Source organism: Papaver somniferum, chromosome 9 (assembly GCF_003573695.1).
Source record: "Papaver somniferum cultivar HN1 chromosome 9, ASM357369v1, whole genome shotgun sequence".
In the NCBI taxonomy this organism is placed as follows: Eukaryota; Viridiplantae; Streptophyta; class Magnoliopsida; order Ranunculales; family Papaveraceae; genus Papaver; species Papaver somniferum.
The window spans coordinates 6,430,285-6,451,496 of record NC_039366.1 but is presented as its reverse complement, the minus strand read 5'-3'; positions in this window follow the sequence as shown (position 1 = coordinate 6,451,496).

Genomic DNA, 21,212 nt, shown 5'->3' with positions numbered 1-21,212 from the left:
AAACCACACACTACATCCAATGGTATAAAAGATGAATTAAAACTAAGTAAAGATGTTCAATAAACATAGACACAAAGATATACGTGGTTCGGTATAATTACCTACGTCCACAGGGTGAAAGGATGAATGTTATTATTTCTTTTCTTTGATTATAAGGTGTTCTCTCCTTTTCAAATGATGTAACTCTCAAACTCTCAAATGTAGTGTCTTGTTTCTCTCTCTTTCAACCTGCCCCTCTCTCTCTCTCGACCATCCCTTGTATTTATAGGCCAAGGTCGACATACAACATAATTACAATGTTGGTCACGTTACATCAGTTTAGATGTTCCCTATCGGGCCTGTGTTGGCGCTCTCCCATGTTTCTAGTATGACCGATAGAGTCTTGGTCTTTGATAGTTCTTCACCCGAGGTCGAATCCTGATCGTCTGGTTGACACGATGTCGCCCTTCTTTCTTATCGTCCCATTGTTTGACCATCTCCCTTTGTCTGACCGAGTGCTTTATGATCGTCCGTCCGACTTGTTAGAGGATAAGGGCCACGTCCCATCCGGCAACTATAGGGCCGTCACGTCCAACCCACGTAACACCTCGCTCTTTGCGCTATTTGGTTATATCATGTGCTTCACCGCTCTTTTCTCTTCGGTGTATCATAGCTTAAGATCTCGCCACCTAACCCTTTGGATTATCTACACCTAATTTTATGCCCCTTCTTTTGCTCGTGTGCTTGGCACGAGGGAAAGAAAATCGTTCCATCTTCCCATGTCCTTGAGCATGCCGAGAATTCCGCCATGCAGTTCCCCACTAAACATCCCTTTATGACTTGTAACGCTGTTGTCAGTCAAGACACTTCATCCTATAAATATCCTCCTTTATGTTCTCTTTCCTCTATTCATTATTTTCAAAGAAACCAAGCGTCGTTCTTTCTTCTTCTTCACCTTCCTTCCTTGCCGACGCCATTAACTCCGGTGACCCTTTTATCTTCAAAGTCTTCATCTTCGCTGTTTCTGTTGGTGAGGTTTGTGACAGTCGTGGTTGGTTCTTCTTTTTACTTCTCTCCATCAAAGTTCATATCTCTCCGTTCGCTTTCTGCTATGGCTACTTCTTCTCCGTCAATGACTGAAAAAAGGTACGTGAGTGATACCTTCTCCGAGGGCGATGTTGGTTCTCTTAATTCCTTATTTTGGCTTGAGAGTCCTTCCCATCACGATTATCGTGCTATCAATTCCCTTTTTCCTGATGATTCTCCCTCTTTTTCATGTAGGGCTGGTAAGACAGTCTCCAAAGACTTGTCTGATTATGAGTTTATTGAACAGTTGAAGGAAGAATTCGGTCTTCAAAACTATGAAGTGACCCTAGTCTCGGGACAAACGGGTGTGTTGAAGAAGACCGATGTCGATAAGCATGAGCAGTCGTCCGAGGCGGTCATTGTCACTCGTGGGTAGTTAGAACTTGGCCTTCGCTTTCCTCTATACAACCTTGCCAACCCTTTCTACTATGAGGTATTGTCGGAGCTTCGTCCGTATCGGGCCTTGACTCAGTGGAATGGAAACACTTTCCGTCTGATGAATGAGTGGAGAGACCGAGGCGAGGGTCATGGATCTACGGACGATTGGTCGACCTATAAGCCTGGAGACGCTCCTGATTACACTTCTGCCAATTTTATCGTGAACTACCGGAGCGGGACAGCTACCAATGGCGACCTTGCTGGTTTTTCTGCTATCCCTCACCGTCAGAAATCTATGCCCGAGGGTGTTGACAGATTGATTCTAGATGCTGACCCCCTTGGTAAAGGTTCCAACAAGCGTGCGCGCCACACCAATGACCCATACTGGGACCGAGTTCCACTTCTTGTTCGCGGCCAAATTTTGCATGGTAACTTTCCTCCTCCTCAATTTCCTGCAGAGCCTTATCCATTCTGGGTGATTAACGATGATAAGGTATGTTGCTTTCTTTCCAATTTATTTGATTCCTGTTGTATCGGCTTGGGGTACTGATTACTTTCTTGTCGTAGGTTCATCTTCAGGGCGAGTCTACCAAATCGGCTTCTATTTCCAAGAAGAGGAGTGCTGGAACAAGGATCGAGGAGGATCAGGGGAAGGTAACAAACATATAGCTTTTATTCGAAGTACATGTACTTTCCCCTGTTATTTTCCTTCGCATGTTCTGACGCTGAACCTTGTGAAGAAATTCCCTGGACGTGAGGATGAAGATGTTGGAGGATCCGATACTCGTGGTAGTGAAAGTTTGGTTCCAAGACGTAATCTTTCTCGGTGGAAGGTGGCGGAAAAGGGCGTGGTGTTGAAAATCTCGGACGTTGTGATCGATATCCCCGATCAAGATGATGAAGATGATATATTCGGGGACGATCAGCTGTTTGATGAGGATGCTGGTGGTCGGAAGGAAGCGGATGTTTGTGTGGAGACTGCTGTTGTGACTCCTGTCGTGCAGTCTGGTGATCAGGGGCCGACCCAAACATCACTCCAAAAGTTACCCCAGAAGGATGTTGGGTCTCCCTCGGGTGTTCATACGTCCTTTACCATATCTGGCCCTATTTGTGATTCACTTGGCGCATTGCACTCTGAGGAATTCGGCTCCTATACTAATGAGTAGATGATTGCTGTCGTGCCCCTGTATCGTGATATCACACCGGTTTTTGATAATTTGGTAAGTGATTTGTTTGCACTTTTCCTTTGGATGTTATCCGGCCCCACTAATCTCGTCTTGGGATGGAATTTGTATACGTTGAATCGGTCGAGGTTGGAGGCTGCTCTCCGTCGACAGGAGATTAGGAAGTTGGAGGCTGCTCTTCAGCAGGAGAAGGAACGATCTCGCCATCTGGAGATAAAACTCGCCGATGCGCAAGGTATATTGTTTACAACAGTTGTGTTGATTGAGTTCTTCGTACCAATGTCTTGAGTCAATTATTATTCTTCTAGCCGAAATTTCTAGTATAGATCTAGACGCTTCTTCGGAATATAAGAGAAAGTGGGATATCGGGAAAGATCTTGTGGAGAATCTTCGACAACAAATTTTCAATAAGGATGGAAAGATATGCCGACAGGAGGCCGAGATCCAGCAACTTCAAGAGGAATTAGACAGATATCGCCTGTTTGAGTATGTCCCCGAAGAGATAGATAACTTACGGGCCCGCTTGGGCATCTTTCAAAGACTTTCTGGTGATAAAACGTTACTAGCCGATAATCTGGAGAGTCAAAATGGTTCCCTTAGGCTTCAAAATCGAGATCTTCATGAAGATCGGCGACGAATTTTGAGGGAAAAAGTTGTGGCCGAGAAGTCCAACCGAGTTCTTCTTAAAAGGACCAAGGGTTTCGATAAGCTTTCGAGTGACCTAGAGTGGACCCAAGCCCAGTTATCGATGCTACAAGTGTCCTATAACCGTCAGAGGGCCGAGTGGAGTGATCACAAGAAATATTTCCCTTCGAATGAGTTCAATGAACAATACTATAATGAGTTAACCTTGAAGCTTTATAAGGCCGTGGACGAGTTGGCCAAGTCCGTGGAGTCGTTAGAATCTGTATTGCCAATTCTGTCAGGTCTCTAGAGTGCATGTTGGGGCGACCTTAAGACCTAGTTAGTTTGTTATTTTTACTTTGTATTCTGCTATGCTCCGTGTTTGATATGCTTATGATGTTTTGTTGCAGCCGAGAAGGGTAGTGTCAAGGTTCTGGAGCGAGATGTGCAAAATCTCGGGCAGGAGGTGGAGCAGTGGAAGAAGGCCGAAGGTGAGGTGAAGGTTAAGCTCCATGCCGCCGAGGTGAGGTCCGAGAAGCTTTCTCAGCAGATTGTGGACGAGAGAAATGCTCATCAGAGCGAGCTTGCTGAGGAGATCAAGGCCGGTGTAAATGAGTACATCGCGCAAAAGCGCCGCGAGGTTGCTCAGCCGGTGTTGTTCCACCCTGGAGTTGATCATGTCTTTTGTAGTGCTGCGCCACTAATTTGCCCTTTGTTGCGGGTTGTAATTCGTTTGAACACTTGACCCATGCTTCTTTGAATAACTTCTTTGAATGGGGTGCTGCGTCGCCAAGCTTGTTTTTCTTTTTTATTTTTCTTGAAAATTTCCGCCTTTATCATTGTGTTGACGCCGTTTAATTTTATGGTTGTTATCTTGCTGATTGTGCTCCGTACCTGCATTAGTATTAGTGCATTTTCAGTGGAACACACTCAACAAGGAGGGTCATTGGGCTCGATGCCATGTCCCAACCGAGGTATCTCATCACTATCTTTTAGATTCAGTGGAAGAGTTTTAGTCGTCCTAGTTCTAGGCCCGATAATCCCGAGTGGTTATCGACCAACCAACTCGGGCAAGTGGTCACGGCCACCTTCGATGGGGGTAACCTTTCAGATGTAAGTAGGTTACCTAGTTGAGAAGAAATTGTATCTTAACAACCTTTGGTATCTGGATTCCAACCACCAGTACCCTTAGGCTACCTCGGCACTTGCACACTGCCACTGTCCCGAGTATCGAATAGCCAGTCGACTATAAGTCAAATCGGCACTTCCACACTGGCTTTGCCCCGAGTACGAATGACCATTCGAGTGTAAGTCACCTCGTCACTTCCTCACTGGCTTTGCCCCGAGTACGAATGACCATTCGAGTGTAAGTCACCTCGGCACTTCCTCATTGGCTTTGCCCCGAGTATGAATGACCATTGGTCGCTCATGTCATATTTCCTATCCCTCGCGGTTTTAAAGAAATGAATGACAAGTATGTTTACCTGTTTCCCTCGGACCCCTCATGGGTAATAAATTTTCAGATGTTGAGCGTTACATGATTTTGACTCGGGTTTGCCGTCTGGTTTGAGTAATCGATAAGCTCCCTCGCCATCTTTAGACACGATTGTGTTTGGTCCTCCCCACATTGCCGCTAGTTTACCGCCGTTTTTGTCACGTTCCCAATCGGCTAGATATTTCAACACTAACTGCCCCAGTTGAAACTCTCTTGGCCGAAATCGTTTGTTGTATTCTCGTTGTAGTCTCCTTTGGTAATTCTCCATTTTTTGCAACGCCATCTCCCTTGTTTCCTCCAAGTCATCGAGTTTGGCCAATATTAGATCTGCCGATATGTTTCGCCTCCAGGCTTCAATTCTTGTGGTGGGTATCATTGCTTCAGTTGGTAGTATCGCTTCGGTTTCATAGGTCAGCATGAAAGGTGATAGCCCTGTTGCTTCCATTCGAGTGGTTCGATAGGCCCATAAAACATTGTAAAGTTCTTCGCACCAATCACCGTATTCTTCATCTAATTTTTTCCTCATATTTTCGGCGATAGTTTTGTTTGTGATCTCGGCCTGCCCATTAATTTGAGGGTATATGGGGGTAGCCTTGCTTTTCCTGATGTTGTAGGTGTTAAATAATAGGTCGATGCTTTCTCCCTGGAGCTGTTTTCCATTATCCGAGACGATGGCCGCAGGTACTCCGAAACGACATATGATGTGCTCCCAAATGAACTTGAAGACGTCCTTGTCACGGATATGTCTCAGTGGTGCCGCCTCCACCCATTTACTGAAGTAATCCGTCGCTACTATTAAGTATTTTCTCTTCCCCGATCTCACATGTAATGGTCCCACGATATCGATCCCCCACTTTGCGAAGGGCCAGGGGTTTACTACCGAGTTTAGGGTTACAGACGGTGCATGTATCTTCTTACCAAACCGCTGGCATTCTTCGCAAGCTTGCGCCATTTGTTTTGCATCATTGTTCATATACGGCCAGAAATATCCCATCGTTTTCGCTCTCGCTGACAGACTTCGCCCCGAGCTGTGATTTTCGGCTTCTCCATAGTGTAGTTCATTCAAGATTGTATGGTATTCTTCCTTACTTAAGCATCTTAAGAATGGTCCCAGGTATGATTTCTTGTATAGGATTCCGTCTCTTAGCTCGTAAGCGGACGATTTGCTTTTCACTTTGTTGATCTCGGGTCGCCCCTTGGGTAACTCTCCTGTCTCCAAGTACGAATGAATCGGCTTTCTCCAATCACCGTCCGGATATCTGTTGTCCGTGTTGATAGCCACGTCGACGTGCACCTCGGGTGTCTCTGGTATAGATAGGGAGAGGAGTCTCATGACACGAATACCCTACACACTTGGGTCAGTAAGCTGGGATGCAATATATGCCAATGCGTCCGAGTGTCGATTATCTTTTCTGCATATGTGGCGAAATTTGATGTTGGGGATCTGGTCGATATAGAATTGGGCGAGCTCCTAGTACTTCTGCAAAATCGGGTCGTGGATGGCGTATTTGCCTGTGATTTGTCTGATCACCAACTACGAGTCGCTAGTTAGTCTTACATCTTGTAGTCCCATCTCGACGATTAATCTTAGGGTGTGAATCGTAGCTTCGTACTCGGTGATGTTGTTTGTCGCCTTAAATTCCAATCTAAAGGAATGAACCATTTTTCGTCCCTTTAGTGTGGTAAAGACTATCCCAAGTCCCGATCCATCTTTGTTCGATGCTCCATCGACGAATACTTCCCACGTGATGGGCTACTTTCTTCGAGTAAGTCGGCCGGGTCTTCTCGATCTAATTCCATTCCGGGTATGTCCTCGACCTCATCTTCGTCGCTTAGTGGAAAATATGCCAAGAAATACGCCACTACTTGTGCCTTCACTGCTGTCCTCATTTCCTAGAAAACATTGAACTGTTTAATTTCTGCCCCCCATTTGGAGATCCTTCCAGATCGGCCTGCATTGTGCAGTACCGCCTCAATAGGTGATTTTGTGAGCACGCGGACCCGATGGGCTTGGAAATACGTCATTAGCTTCAGGGTGGAGAAAGCTAGCGCTAGAATTATATGTTCCATCCTTGTATAAATTTTCTTCGACCGGACTTAATGTTTTGCCGATGAAGTAAACAGGTTTTTCCTCGCTCCCTTCATTTCGAACTAAGACTGCACTGATAGCATATGAAGTTGCCCAGAGGTATAATTTGAGGACCTCCGATGGCTCGGTTCTTTGTAATACTGGAAGACTTGCAAGATGTAGCTTAATATTCTGAAACGCCTCCTCACAGGCGTCCGTCCATTTGAATTTCTCTCCCTTTTTAAGAGTGTTAAAGAAATCCTTGTATTTGTCGAACGACCGAGATATGAATCGCCCCAATGATGTTATACTTCCGTTCAGCTTTTGTACGTCTTTTATTGTGGCTGGTGACGACATCTCGAGGATGGCTCTGACTTTCTCGGGATCTGTTTCTATCCCCTTTGGGATGATGATATATCCCAAAAATTTGGCCGATGTGACCCAAAAATCGTATTTGGTCGGGTTAAATTTCATTTTACATTCTCTCATCGTACGAAAAATTTCTCGCAGTTCTCGGATGTGATCCTTGGCTAGGCGACTTTTTATTAGCATATCGTCGACATAGACCTCAATGGTGTTGTGGATCTGGTCTTCAAACATGTCGCCCACCAACCTCTGATATGTGGCGCCTGCATTCTTCAGCCCAAACGAAATCTTGGTGTAGCAGTATAGGCCCTTTGGTGTGAAGAAGGAGGTGTGTTCTTGATCCTCGGGAGCCAGCGGGATATGGTTATACCCCGAGTATCTGTCCATCAACATTAGTGCCTCGTACCCCACTGTAGATTCCACCAGTTGATCGATGCTTGGGAGAGGGAAACTGTCCTTCGGACAAGCTTTGTTCAGGTCGCTGAAGTCGATGCAGATTCTGAATCCTATGTTTCTTTTTGGTACCACGACCATGTTAGATATTCACTGTGGGTAGTGCGATTTTCTAATTATTCCCGATTCCTGTAACTTCTTTAGCTCCTTCTCGACGGTCGTCTGTAATTCTGGCGCGACTCGCCTCATCTTTTGTCGGACCTGTTTGAAGCTTGGGTCGATCTTTAAATGGTGACAGCATACCTCCAAGTCTATGCCCTCCATATCGTGCACGCCCCATACGAACGCGTCCATGTTCTCCTTTAGCACCGCCACGAGCTGGTTTGTTTGCTCGTCTGATAGTAACGACCCGATCTTCACTATCCTTGGTTCTTCTATAGTTCCCAAATTAATCTCCCGAGTAGGTTCTACGGACAAGAAACTTGGTTTTGGTTCCTTCATCGGTGTCGTCTCCTTTAATTGCTATGTGATGAGTGCTAAAAAGTGCATATTTCTATATATTTTTCTTGGCATTTAACTCATCTTTTGTGCATTAATTCTACATTTTATCCCATATTCTGTGTTTTCGTTGTTTTCAAGAATAAATACTTTTCTTAATTAATTTTGCATTTTTAGGTACTAAATAAAGCCTGGTTATCTCACGGAGCGAAAAGAGCAAAGGAACGGCAAAGACTCTCGCTAGGAGGAAGCGAAGAATGATGTTTGCAAGAGCCGGATCAATTAGAAGTGGGCTTGAAGAGGAAGAATTGTTCTTAAAGAAGATATGGGCTTGGCATACCCAAGACCCAAAACCCTTGCCCAAGTCCATTTCCATTATCCATAACCATTTCAGTGAGTGTCGTCAGATTGGATCCATCTCATCATCCAACGACCGCCTCATCATTGTGCATCAAAATCCGATGCTCATGTCAAACACCATAGTACCTAACTCCATCTGAAGCCGTCAGTTTTGTTGTATCTCATAATCCAACGGTCGCTACATACCTCTCCATCGTAGCCGTTCGATTCAATCTATATGGGATCATCCAACGCTCTTTACTCGCTGTTCATCAAATTTCGCTATCCACGCTTCACACCCTAGCATCGGAACCTATACCCTTCACCCAAACAATCCCTTCCCTTCTTCCCATCGATCTTCTCTTCCCCAAATTTCTTTCTTCTTCCCCGGCAACGGCGCCAAAAACTTGGTAGGCTTTTAAGAGTGTAAGAAAATAAGACAATGAAGCAGCCTACATGTTATACCTGCAAGTGCACAGGGTCTGTTGTAGCAATGTATGTGCAAGAACAGGGTCATTCCACAGGGACAAGGTGAGTGAGTTGAAGGTTTCCTACTTTCCTAAGCTAAGATTATCCTAAGAAGTAAACTAAGGCAGTGAATTAAAGTGATGAAGCAAGTGACATTTAACAAGAAAAATCAGTGGCAGTGAGAATGAAGGTGTGCTTAAAATTTTTGCAACCAAACTGAACAGCTGGGCTGTGCTTAAAAAGGTAAGCCTAAACCCAAACCCAAATTTTTTGGGCTTGTTATTTTTTTGGTTTGTATTGTTATTCTCTTTTGGGCTTGTAATTGTAATTATCTTTTTGGGCATGTAATAATTATTTTAATTTTATTTCTTTTATTTTTTTTTTATTTGGGATTGTAATAATTTTATTTTTATTTTTATTTTTATTTTTATTTTTTGTGGGTTTGTAATAATTAGTTTTATTTTTATTTCTTTCTTTATTTGGGCTTGTAATTTAGTGTTTGTTAGGCTTGTAGTTTCTTTTAAACTAAAATTTGGGCTTCAAAACCCAACACAAAAAAAAAAAAAAATTGCTCTTAATTTCAAAAACCAAATTTTTAATCCCATAAAAACCAAAGTTTTCAAAACCCAATAAACCAAAGTGTTTTCTTATCCCAATGAGAACCAAATTTTTAAACCCATAAAATCCAAATGTTTCCCATCAAAACCAAATTTTTCCCAAAAATCCAAACCCACTAAAACCAAATAGTGGGCTTTGTGTCTTTTCAATATGGGCCAACCTCGTGCTCTCCATGAATACATGTATCCCGCAATAACAATTTCATTATCATGTATTGTCTTACCTCAAACCAATAACCCTTTTAAAATAAATGCAAGCATGATACAAATACTTCCTTTATTTCGAGGGTTCGATTCTGAGAACCCTTATACTCATGTAAGAGAGTTTGAACAAATTTGTCGGACTATGCAACCTGATCATATGTCTGAAGACTCTCTGAAATTGCGTTTGTTTACATTTTCTCTAAAGGAAAGGGACAAAACATGGTTTTACGGTTTGAGACCACAATCAATCAACACTTGGGACCAACTCACAGATCTATTTTTCAAAAAATTCTTTCCACATCATAGGACCATCGCTATTCGTCAAAGTATCAATTTTTTTGTCCAATTGGATGAGGAAACTGTTTTTGACTATTTTGAACGTTTTAATGATTTGTTGAGCGAATGTCCACACCATGGATTTGAGAAGTGGAGACTTGTCGTCATCCTCTATGAGGGACTAGACTTTAAATCTCGAGCCATGGTTGAGTGTATGTGTAATGGTGAATTTCTTGATAAAACTGTGGATGATGCATGTAAATTTTTAGCTGAGATTGCGGAGAAAACCCATCAATGGGAATCAATTAGGGAAACTGAGACACTGTCACAAGATATAGGTGATAATGAACTGAACTTTGAAAATAGCATGTTTAGTCCTTCCCATGTGTATGATATTGAATATGAACCTAATCTAGAGGAACATGAGTTGACTAATGACACCACAACTACTAATAGGGACAAGTATGCATATTACTACGATGATGATGATGATGATAATGTTATGTTAGAAGAACATGTCTATGCTGAAAATGTTGTGGAACCTTTGGTTTCAAATACATTAGGCTTTTCTGCCCCGACCTTCATGAATGATATTTCTTCTAGTATTCCATATGCATGTGATGTTGATACTGATTTAGATATTGTACAATTATCCTGTGAAGAGCATGACTTAGGTAAATCTTCTGTTGACACTAATGATCCTATGCATGAAAACATAGTTGATGTGTCTGATTCCATACTTAAGCCACAATATATTGCTTCTGTTGATGATAATTTGAATATATCGGATAATCATGATTCTGAATTAGGACTTGTGCAAATTTTTTGTGATGATGAGCATGCTACACATCTTGAGTGTGACTTAGATAATGCTGATGTGACTGATAATATTGATAATCTTGATCTCATGCTTGTGAGACACTTAGATGTCACTTTCTTGCCTGAGTCACAATCTAATGGCCTTCCACCCAACCTAGATTTGGTTTATACCGATATTGTCAAACCGAATTTTCTGAGAGTCCCTAATCTTGGTTTGGAACTGTGTGCTTCCCAAGTCCTCTTGGACTATTTTGCTTCTAAGTATAATACATTTGAGGAACCACAGTTGGAATTAGCATGTTTGCCCGTCCCTAGCACAATTCACTTTGAGTTAGACCTTGTACATGATGAACCCCCAAAACTGCGAGATTTTGTTTCCAAAATTTTGTCCGTTGAAAAGTCCAGGTTTGGGGGTAGCTCATTTTGTTTCACTGTTTCACTTGCGTTTCTTTCCTGTTATATTTGTGTGAAACTGTTGAAACCTCTACACTTTTTCTTTTGGGTTGATCCTCAACTCTTTAGATTGTTAGTGTATGGTGAATTTTTTGTATATAATCCAGTAGATAAAATTTCTTAAAACCCTTTTGTTCCTTTTGTATATATTTTGCTAATCCAATATGATCTCGGCTGACATATGTTGGATTCTCGCCTTGAATAACGGAGTTCTATTATTGCTTTCGCCGAAATCGGGTATTCTCTTTCCTTTTTCTCTACTCAACATGATCCTCTTCATATGTTGTATTATAATTTTGTTCATATTTTGAAACATTGAGGACAATGTTTAGTTTAGGTTTGGGGGTGAAAAGTAGATACTTTGATAATTTTCCATAATTGAAAACAAGAACTCCTTCTTTTTGAAAAAAATGAAAAATGAAAAAAAAAATTAAAAATTGAAAAAAACATAAAAATGGAGCTCATTTACCTTGAAATGTTGACTCTTGTGCAAATATGTAATTATAAGGATTCTTAGTCTAGATATTTAGGCACCCCTGATTCTAGCACAATTCACATAGTGATAAGAAACTTGCACGCGCACGATCTACCAATACATGTATAGCCTCATCCTTGAGGTGTTCTATCGGAAGTTTTAGTTGCCAATCACTTTAGAATACTGAACGAAACTTGACTAGCTTGTTCTTTGGTTGGTTGGGATAGAAGGTGGAGGTTACATTAAGAAAGACAACCATCGAATTTAACTGGGTGCATCAAAAAGGGCTACCTCTTGCAAAGTGTAATGTAATCTTTTGTTTCCTTTTGTATATGTATCAAAAGTGTTTCCTTATCAAAAAAAAAAAAAATCAAAAAAAAAAATGAAAAAAATGAAAAAATCAATCAAGTATTTATCAATTCCATTCTCTCTTGTTCCAAAAAGAGAGTAGTCAATGTAAATAAGAGTCATGTAAAGAGTCATCTTTTGTGTTTTTGTGTTATAAGCAAGGAAGGGTGTATGCCATTGATGTACAACGCGAGTAATTGTGAAATACCTCCAACTCATTCACAATTCTCGTATAGTCCGGACAGCTAGCTAGATTTCGACCTTGGTTCTTAGCCTGAGAAACTATCTCTTGGTGATTAGTAGTCATAACATCCGATCTTTCTTTACACATGTGTAGATACACTTTACACTCTTATCACATGTCTTTATTTGTTATCAGTGCTAGGATTGTGCCTTTGATAGCTAGATTGACATCTCCATTTTGATGTGAGTTCTACTGACTTGCGCATGTCACATTTGATGGAATCTGAGCTCATATTTTGTCCTAGAACTTTGTAGGTACGTTCTAAGCAAACCTTCACGAGACTTCACTCGTCCACTAGGGACACTTAGTGGTTTAAAAGGCTTAGTGCATACGCTAAATGCATTCGAGAGACCAACGACAGTGGTATAGGTAGGATTTCCTTAGTTTTGTTTTACTTGAGGACAAGTAAAATTCAGGTTTGGGGGTATTTGATGAGTGCTAAAAAGTGCATATTTCTATATATTTTTCTTGGCATTTAACTCATCTTTTGTGCATTAATTCTACATTTTATCCCATATTCTGTGTTTTCGTTGTTTTCAAAAATAAATACTTTTCTTAATTAATTTTGCATTTTTAGGTACTAAATAAAGCCTGGTTATCTCACGGAGCGAAAAGAGCAAAGGAACGGCAAAGACTCTCGCTAGGAGGAAGCGAAGAATGATGTTTGCAAGAGCCGGATCAACTACAAGTGGGCTTGAAGAGGAAGAATTGTTCTTAAAGAAGATATGGGCTTGGCATACCCAAGACCCAAAACCCTTGCCCAAGTCCATTTCCATTATCCATACCCATTTCAATGCGTTCCGTCAGATTGGATCCATCTCATCATCCAACGACCGCCTCATCATTGTGCATCAAAATCCGAAGCTCCTGTCAAACACCATAGTACCTAACTCCATCTGAAGCCGTCAGTTTTGTTGTATCTCATAATCCAACAGTTGCTACATACCTCTCCATCGTAGCCGTTCGATTCAATCTATATGGGATCATCCAACGCTCTTTACTCGCTGTTCATCAAAGTTCGCTATCCCCGCTTCACACCCTAGCATCGGAACCTATACCCTTCACCCAAACAATCCCTTCCCTTATTCCCATCGATCTTCTCTTCCCCAAATTTCTTTCTTCTTCCCCGACCATGGCAGAACTGCTCTCTGCCTCCACCTCGAGCTTCACCATTTCCACCTTCACCCGACATCCCAGAAACCAAGACCCATCACTCTAAACTCTATCTATCTCACCTCTATCTCATTCATCCTATGATATAAATCTAAGAGAGCTAGGGTTTGAGTACCAGTCGACAGAAGCATCAGAGAGTATGGGAAAAGAAGGAGAGGACGAGAAGGAAGCATGGGTCAAGCACAGGGGAGACAAATTCAGAGAATCAGTGAGTTTAATTTCCAATTTAAAATTAGGGTTTCCAATTTAGGGTTTCTGAAAATTTGGGTATTTTGTAATACTATAAAAGGGAAGTGTTAGGGATGTAGAAAGTATGCCTGGATTATCTAGAGCACAACCCATTAGAGGCCTGGACTAGCCAGTGCTCTCTACTATCACTTCTCAATCTACTGTTAAATTTCTGTTCAATTTCAATTCAAGTTCATAATTCAGTTAATTTCAATTTCAAATATTTATTATGTTAAACATGTTCTAAATCCACAACTAGGGTGAGAAGACCCTTAAGCCATGTTGGTTAGCCTTTAGTTTGATTCTTGTAGAACTCAAAATAGTCTAGGCTAGCTAAATTCCTAAAAGCCTCACTGACTTGTGATTAGTGGTGCTGTAAAAAGACCACTAATGCTAGGGGTTAGTGGTAGCTCTAAGGGATTAACCAGCCATATTAGTTAGAGACCTAGAAACCTAAATGACCTGTGATTGTTTATGCTTTAATCAGATAGGCAATGCTAGGGGTTAATCTAAGGATTTTAGGTTATATAACTTGCCACATGAATTGCCCTGTCCAAGAGACTATCTTGAACTATACCCTCTTGTCCATTAGGGACAAGGATTTAACCTAGGTGAACTAGCTAGGTGAAAGGGAAATCTTAACCCTAGAATCACACCTTCATTCTCACTGCCACTGATTTTTCTTGTTAACTGTCACTTGATTCATCACTTTAATTCACTGCCTTAGTTTACTTCTTAGGATAATCTTATCTTAGGAAAGTAGGAAACCTTCAACTCACTCACCTTGTCCCTGTGGAATGACCCTGTTCTTGCACATACATTGCTACAACAGACCCTGTGCACTTGCAGGTATAACATGTAGGCTGCTTCATTGTCTTATTTTCTTACACTCTTAAAAGCCTACTACTATGAAGGTTCACTTCCTTGTGTTTCGTATGCCATGACCGCCTCCGAAATAACTCTTTCCCAAGTCCTCTGCCGATTTGGCTTCTTTAGCCTTGTTCTTCTCTCTCCTTTGTCGTGTTCGCCTCTCCTCATTTATTTGGGCATCGACCTGTATGCACTGTCGGGCAGCCTGTGAATCTCCTATGACCTCAGCTATTCCATTGTACGTTGGGAATCGTAGCCTCTGATGATAAGCCGATGTCACTCATTTGATTCCCGCGATCCACGGTCTCCCGATAATAGCTTCATAGGGCGAGGCGACATCGACCACACAGAATGTAGTTAACGTATCTAGGTAACCACCTCCGTCCGATACCCTTAGGGTTACTTCGCCCTTTGGGATGGTCACGGTCCCATTAAAACCATAGATAAGATATGTCGATGGGACGAGTATATCATCCGACAACTCCATCCTCTTGAACGTGTCGTAGAAGAGTACTTCGACTGAGCTCCCACTATCCACTAGTATCCTTCTTACCCCCCCCCCCCCCATTCCTCAATCAGCAGGGTGATAACCAAGGGATCACTGTGAGCTTGGACGTTCATAGGGACATCATGAGCCGAGAAAAAGATGGGTCGCAGTATCCAGGGTTCCATCGACAAAGCTTTTGCTACACTGAAAATTTCCTTCTCATTATGATCCCTCTTGTGGATTCTAGACATGATTCCAGGATTCAGATTGTACGCTTGAGTGTCCGAATGCGAAATCGTGTTGACAAACTACGTGGATCTGTCGATCCTGACCTGGTGGACGGGTGCATCGGGCGCTGCGGTCGTCTGGGACGGGTGTCGGACGAACTGTCTCAGGTAACCGTCTCTAATAAGATGTTGCACGATGTCTTTTACTTCTCGGAAGATATTTGTAGAGTGGCCTCGATATTGATGATAATGGCAATACTTTAGGTGATCCTTGGTCTCCTCGAACTGTATCCCTCTTGAAGCTGGGTATATGATGTCACTCCTTTTCTCGACCTCTTTGAATATTTCTTCTAGTGGAGTATTAAAGGGGTGTATGTTCTTGCCTCGTGCCTCAACATCTTTCCTTTATATAACCATTCCTTCTTACCATTTCCTCGCGTAGGTGGGCTCAGTCTCTTCTCGGGCCGACGTTGAACATCGTCCGTTGTCGACTAGGGCGCCGCACTAGCCTCTTGCACTCCCCTATCCCTTGATTCCTCCTGAATTTCTTCTAGGGCGATGAAATGCTCTTGAATTTTCCTCATTTCTTTCAATGTCTGTGGTTTTTCAGTAAACATGGATATCCATATGGGGTCCGACCTCCCTAATGCGTTTTCGAACCCGAATATCTGCTGGTCGACTGGTACTTTCTCAATTTCTGTGCACAAATTTCTCCATCGATCGGTCAACGACCTGAGTGTCTCTTTAAACCGTCGGGCCAAGGTGAATAACCTGTTGACCCTGGGCCGAGGTCTGCTGTTGTGCATGTAAGTTTCGAGGAAGGCTTCGACTAAAGTCTCATAACTGTCGACTGTTCCTGGTAGGATATTGTAGAACCACTTCCTTGCCTCGCCCTCCAGGCTTGCCGGGAAGAATATACACATTACCACCTCATAGTTCTTCCATTGGATTGGGGACATAATGTACATCTTCAAATGCTCGACTGCGTCTCCCGCACCATCGAACCTAGATGGAAATGTGGGGAGCGTGCACTTGGGTGGGAAGGCCCTTAGTTCTAGATCTTGGGTGAAAGGGGTCATCTCGGCCTCGCTTATGACCTCGGCTATCTTATCTTCTTCGCTGCTTCCTGACAGTTTCCTTATCTTTTCTTCTAACTCCCTTAGCTTGGCTTCGGTTGCATTGTCGGACCTTGTGCTTCTCTGTTGATGATTCCTCTCGCGCCCTTCGTCTTCTGTTGATGAATCCTCGGGTGGACCGTACCCTAGGATAGGTGGTGTCCGGGGTAGTCCTGATCGACCTTGGTGACCCGATATCCCTCGGCTGAAAGACCCTCTCGACATCGACCCCAAGTTCTGTAACTGATAGTTCTCAAACTCTAAAGCTAGGTTCCTCTGTTGAATATACCTTAAATCCGCATCTTTCCTTCTCTAACTTTCTAGAATTGCGAGTAGCGTTCGATCCGTACTATCATGACTAGAGTGACCATTTGGATGGCCTAAATGAGCAGGGGGTGACGCCGTCATCATGGGGGGGAGGTGGTACTGTAGGGTGTATCTAGGTCGATGCCGCTGGATCGACTCTGATAGTTTTTCTCGTCCTAACTGTACTCTCTTAAGTCGTTCTTGCTCTCGTCCGAGTGCTTCTTGATACTCAACTTGTCGCATGGTGTTTCGTTTCTGGGCATGTAGGATTAGCGCCTCCTCATCATATTCTGTGTCTGATGCGGTGAGTCCATTTATTTGATCATCCCTCCTCTGAGTTGAGGCGATTCTCTCCAGAGACGAGGGGTCATCGTCTCGTCCCAGATCGATTTCCTCATCCAAAGTCGGCATACCCCTTACAGCTGATCGTGATTCCTCAGGTGGTGGATGCCCATCACTTTCCTGCCTCGGCCCCGTTACTCCTCCTTGCATGCTACTGCCGGGGATCGTGCGGTTCCTCAGAGTTCTCCCCATCCCTGACGTACTAGCCATCGAACACAGTATGCTGTAAGTCCGAGAGTCGTTCCTACCTACGTCAGCAGAAACAGACAACACCTTACTTTGACCTGTTTTTGAAAAGTTTCTCTAGTACGTACGGTTTTAAAGGAAAAAGGTGACTGACACCAAAACTAAGTTTCAAAAGTACGATTCCCTCTACTCTATCATTCTGACCTCGCCAGTATGCACTGTTTTGACTCTAAGTGTTTCTTTTAGACGGGTATCATGCTACGCCGTTTTCAAGGTTGCACGACGTCGCTTTCAGTACCACGACTCTGCATTAACTACAATTTTTCCTACATTCCCTAGACTCCAAATCATTAACTCCTAGTTCTTTGCGAGTAAAAGATCCAAATTCGTACTTTTTATGAGGTCAACACACCATATTGAAATTTGGATCAAAACTTATGAACTTCCTTGGAACTACACAGGGATGTCTTCTATGAATTCCTTGGGTTCCCTCGTCGGCGACTGATAATCTCGCCGTGCTATTGTTTTGGCAATTTCACAACCAACATGGAACCTCAAGAAACTTCAACCACACATCGAAGATGTTATTTAGGAGTTTTAGAGGTATTTCGTTGTTGAACTCGTATGAAGAAAACTAAGATTGAAACATGGAGATAAGTGCGAAAACTAATACGAAAACGAAGATTGAAACAATAAAACAGACTCGCCTCCGAGCGTGACTAGTCGATCTGTTATCAGGATCCTCCCCTGGCCTCGACCAAACGCGAACAACGTTATTTGGGAGTCTTGAAGGATTCTCTATCAACCCGACTGCTCGGAATTGACCCAACTGAAAATAATTTCTAAAGACACGACTTCAACAATGAAAACTCAACCATATCAACAAACTTCAAAACTAAACAAACATAAACAGACCTCACCAAACAGAGTTCATCCCATAGCATCAACTAACACACAAGGTGTTCTTAGGAGCTTTTGGATCGTCTCTATTGGCACACGCAGCCAAGGTATCCAGAGAACTTAGACGTTCCCCTTAGTCGGCGCCAGAATGTAGCGGCATAAAACCACGCACTACATCCAATGGTATAGAAGATGAATTAAAACTAAGTAAAGATGTTCAATAAACATAGACACAAAGATATACGTGGTTGGGTATGATTACCTACGTCCACGGGGTGAAAGGATGAATGTTATTATTTCTTTTCTTTGATTATAAGGTGTTCTCTCCTTCTCAAATGGTTTAACTCTCCAACTCTCAAATGTAGTGTCTTGTTTCTCTCTCTTTCAACCTGCCCCTCTCTCTCGACCAGCCCTTGTATTTATAGGCCAAGGTCGACATATAACAGAATTACAATGTTGGTCACATTACATCAGGTTAGATGTTCCCTATCGGGCCTGTGTTGGCGCTCTCCCATCTTTCTGGTATGGCCGACAGAGTCTTGGACTTTGATAGTTCTTCACCCGAGGCCGAGTCCTGATTGTCTGGTTGACACGATGTCGCCCTTCTTTCTTATCGTCCCATTATTTGACCATCTCCCTTTGTCTGACCGAGTGCTTTCTGGTCATCCGTCCGACTTGTCAGAGGATAAGGGTCACGTCCCATCCGGCAACTATAGGGCCGTCACGTCCGACCCACGTGATACCTCGCTCTTTGCACTATTTGGTTCTATCTTGTGCTTCGCTGCTCTTTTCTCTTCGGTGTAGCATAGCTTAAGATCTCGTCACCTAACCCTGTGCATTATCTACACCTACAGTAGTGTTTTGAATAAACAGTAAATTTTATAAAAATAGTAAACACTACCAAGCAGAACTTCGTCACGGTATGCATAGAGTGTGATGCTGTTGAGAAAGCAAAAGAAACAATTGTATATCTGTTTTCCTGCAATTTAAGTAAGATAACTCTCAATATGCTAACATTTGAATGGCAGGTATTTAAGAGTGAGGATTTAGGCATCCTTTTCTGGTTGGACAGTTGGATGAGTTCACCCACATTATGTAACATGATATTGGTAAAGAAAGTTGCTTCTCCTGTTTAAATGGCTTACTATCCTGTGTTTGATGAGAGATATCTCATGACACGCTATTCAATTAAACTTACTTCCTCCGGGTCTAAACTATTAAATGTGATAAATGGAAACTGAACTTAAACAGTGTGTGTGAAGATTACTGACATACAGTAACGTTTAGGCCTATCGATGTCGAGGTATTTGTTCTTATGAGATGATACAACTCTATGTTACTATGGTACAGTCCCTATCATTATGGTCTAAAGTTTTCATCACCAGAAATGCTGTGAGTGTAGGATTTGTTTAGCAGAAGCAACAGCAGTGTGAAGTACACAGGCAGGCATATAGATTGCAACTATTTATACTGCTAGTTGATGACAGGGCACCTTTTTTGAGCATTATTCACTAGTGAGTCAGTGACTTACTATGTGTCAATTGATTAATATTTGAGTGTTGTTAACTTGTTGATGGGATCAGTAGGGGAATCTCGTGAATAGAAATTTTCGAAAATAAGAGAATACAAAGTAACAAGAACATACCGTAAGAGTACAATATCGAGAAATCCGATAAGTGAAATAGAAGGATTACCGGAGTCAGACAAATACAAGTATGAACAAGATCCGATTAAATCAGAAGAAGGATGGTTTTTCTTGGAATTAAATTCCAACCATTTAGTTTGTTTTTCTTCTTTAGAAAAAAATGCTCCCAAAATATATGTGATATGCTCAAATCTCTTATAACTAGTGATGAACCATTAAAGCGAAGAAAAACATCAAAAGAATAGATAAAACCATCAAAATGATGTATATAAGTAGAAAACATAATAAAAACCAAACTAATTTACTAACTAACCTAGAAAGCAAGGAAAAATAAAGAAATCTGCTCAGATCTGTCCAAAAATGGACTAGATCTGAGCAGAAGAGGGTTGTTTTTGATGAGTTCTTTTTTGGAAGAAGGAGAGAGATAGGGGAGAGAAATTCATTCCATTTACTGTCTCTTCTGCTATTACTACGAGAGCTATCTGATCTATTTGGTTCTGATATCAGTTTGGTATCAACACTGTCTATTAGGGTTAATACCTTCCCAGGGCAGTTTATAGTTTTATCAAATGCTAGCATCGGACTTTACTTAAATCCAACAGCAAACAATTGGGAGATAAAATTACATTAGAAGTGGTTATTTCCTTTTGCAGATTTCTGTGGTGCTCTCAGGGCAAGAGTATACGATGATGAAGTGAGGAAATGGATTGGTGGTGTTGGAGTTGAAGGGATTGGAAAGAAACTTGTGAACTCAAAGGACGGACCCCCACAGTTCGATCAACCAGAAATGACAGCAGAGTAACTCTTGGATACGGTTTCGTGCTTGTAAAAGAACAAGAGAATTCGAAGAGAGTCCAATTGTCTGGACAGTACTTGAGCGACGCAGCTTTGGGAGATGCAAACGGAGGTTTGAATTCTAGCTATTTCCTCAAATAATTTTGGAACTCAATTTCAGTTTCAGAATGACTTAAAACTAAAACTGTAAGCTTTTATGCAGCATTTTTATTCTGATTTTTAAAATTGACTTCTAAATCTGAATAAAAATGCTACCCCGCGCGACAGCGTAGTGATGCTTTATAAGCTAGCGTGTTTTAAACCGTTCGATCATGAAAATATACATTTTTAGATGGGAACAACTGTCGTTATTTGGAAAAACATCCTTTACCATCTATAAATTTAGATTGAAATCCTTATCTTCCACCTTGCTCTCTGCGCCTCTCTATAATCAAAATGTAAACCGTTAGAATGGATCTTAATGCCCGTTAAGTAAAAGAAAAAATATCAACCCTCTCCACTAAAGTTAACAACTTTTTTGTTTTTATCATGTAATCCGTTGGTTAGAGTTTGATGAGGGATGATGATCATAGGTTTGGTGGTGGTGGAATCGAAGATGACGACGAAAGAGAGATTCTTGTGGAG